This window comes from Perca fluviatilis, chromosome 6, assembly GCF_010015445.1.
Source record: "Perca fluviatilis chromosome 6, GENO_Pfluv_1.0, whole genome shotgun sequence".
Classification (NCBI taxonomy): Eukaryota; Metazoa; Chordata; class Actinopteri; order Perciformes; family Percidae; genus Perca; species Perca fluviatilis.
Genome location: NC_053117.1, coordinates 40,542,072 through 40,544,571, shown reverse-complemented (window position 1 = coordinate 40,544,571; position 2,500 = coordinate 40,542,072). Strand labels below are relative to the sequence as shown.

Here is a 2,500-nt window from a genome sequence, read left to right as displayed (position 1 = left end):
AATAAGGGAAGGAATGAAAGAAAGAAAATATTCACATTTAACAAGCTGGAATCACATAAAAAAAGACTCAAACTGATCAAATGTTTATCTAAATAGTTGTAGATTAATTTAACAGTTGAACACACACACACACACACACACCTATTTAAAAGTGAATATTTTTCTTGTTTCTTCACTCATCCGTGCCAGTAAACTTAATATATTTTTCTGACATTGTTTTAGACCAAACGAGACATGCCAGATGAATCAACAATGTAAATAATGGATAGTTGAAGCTCTAATCTGTAACTGTTCCCCTCCCAAAAGTTAATTATGGTTACATAGTTGGCATCACTCAAGTTATTTCTTCCTAACAAAAGGGTGGTTGTGTTTTATGCGTCGTCATTGTGCGTCATGGCTACACAAATGACTCGTCACAATTACCATCACTGCCTCGTCACTCTGGTCCCTTCCTTCACACAGACAGTAAACTGAGCTCTTCCTGGTCCCTTCCTTCACACAGACAGTAAACTGAGCTCTTCCTGGTCCCTTCCTTCACACAGACAGTAAACTGAGCTCTTCCTGGTCCCTTCCTTCACACAGACAGTAAACCGAGCTCTGCCTGGTCCCTTCCTTCACACAGACAGTAAACTGAGCTCTTCCTGGTCCCTTCCTTCACACAGACAGTAAACCGAGCTCTTCCTGGTCCCTTCCTTCACACAGACAGTAAACCGAGCTCTTCCTGGTCTCTTCCTTCACACAGATAGTAAACTGAGCTCTGCCTGGTCCCTTCCTTCACACAGACAGTAAACTGAGCTCTTCCTGGTCCCTTCCTTCACACAGACAGTAAACCGAGCTCTTCCTGGTCTCTTCCTTCACACAGATAGTAAACTGAGCTCTGCCTGGTCCCTTCCTTCACACAGACAGTAAACCGAGCTCTTCCTGGTCCCTTCCTTCACACAGACAGTAAACCGAGCTCTTCCTGGTCCCTTCCTTCACACAGATAGTAAACTGAGCTCTTCCTGGTCCCTTCCTTCACACAGACAGTAAACCGAGCTCTTCCTGGTCCCTTCCTTCACACAGACAGTAAACCGAGCTCTTCCTGGTCCCTTCCTTCACACAGACAGTAAACCGAGCTCTTCCTGGTCCCTTCCTTCACACAGACAGTAAACCGAGCTCTTCCTGGTCCCTTCCTTCACACAGACAGTAAACCGAGCTCTTCCTGGTCCCTTCCTTCACACAGACAGTAAACCGAGCTCTTCCTGGTCCCTTCCTTCACACAGACAGTAAACTGAGCTCTTCCTGGTCCCTTCCTTCACACAGACAGTAAACTGAGCTCTTCCTGGTCCCTTCCTTCACACAGACAGTAAACCGAGCTCTTCCTGGTCCCTTCCTTCACACAGACAGTAAACCGAGCTCTTCCTGGTCCCTTCCTTCACACAGACAGTAAACCGAGCTCTTCCTGGTCCCTTCCTTCACACAGACAGTAAACCGAGCTCTGCCTGGTCCCTTCCTTCACACAGACAGTAAACCGAGCTCTTCCTGGTCCTTCCTTCACACAGACAGTAAACCGAAGCTCTTCCTGGTCCCTTCCTTCACAGAGACAGTAAACCGAGCTCTGCCTGGTCCCTTCCTTCACACAGACAGTAAACCGAAGCTCTGCCTGGTCCTTCCTTCCACACAGACAGTAAACTGCCTCGTCCTTCCTTCCCTTCACACAGATAGTAAACTGAGCTCTTCCTGGTCCCTTCCTTCACACAGACAGTAAACTGAGCTCTTCCTGGTCCCTTCCTTCACACAGACAGTAAACTGAGCTCTTCCTGGTCCCTTCCTTCACACAGACAGTAAACTGAGCTCTTCCTGGCGACCACACGGAGAACAGAGACGCCGCGGTTACAAACACACACGAGATGCCGCCGAGCCGAGAGGAACAGAGCAGGTCCACAGCGTCACAGTCTTTCCCAGTCTGTGTGTCTGTGTGTGTGTGCGTGCATCTCTGTGTGTGTGTGTGTGTCTGTCTCTGTGTGTCTGTGTGTATGTGTCTGTCTCTGTAAGTATCTGTGTGTGTCTTTGTGTGTTTGTCTGTGTGTGTGTGTGTGTGTGTGTGTGTGGGTCTCTGTGCGTGTCTCTGTGTGTATGTGTGTCTGTCTCTGTGTAGGTGTCTCTGTGTGTATGTGTGTCTCTGTGCGTGTGTGTGTATATCTCTGTGTGTGTGTGTGTATATCTGTGTGTGTGTGTGTGTGTATGTATATCTGTGTGTCTGTGTGTGCCCTGTGTGTATATATATCTGTGTGTGTGTCCCTGTGTCTGTGTGTGTATATCTGTGTGTGTGTGTATGTATATCTGTGTGTCTGTGTGTGTATGTATATCTGTGTGTGTGTGTATGTATATCTGTGTGTCCCTGTGTGTATGTATATCTGTGTGTGTGTGTGTGTGTCCCTGTGTCTGTGTGTGTATATCTGTGTGTGTGTGTGTGTATGTATATGTGTGTGTCTGTGTGTGTCCCTGTGTGTATATATAT

At 47.2% G+C, this 2,500-nt stretch overlaps 1 protein-coding gene across 2 annotated transcripts in view; it reads right to left on the bottom strand.

Moving 5' to 3' along the window:
• The window catches only part of zfand5a (zinc finger, AN1-type domain 5a), a 22,019-nt gene that overhangs the window by 11,495 nt on the left and 8,024 nt on the right, over nucleotides 1–2,500 (bottom strand). The gene's annotated exons all lie outside the window — the stretch shown is intronic.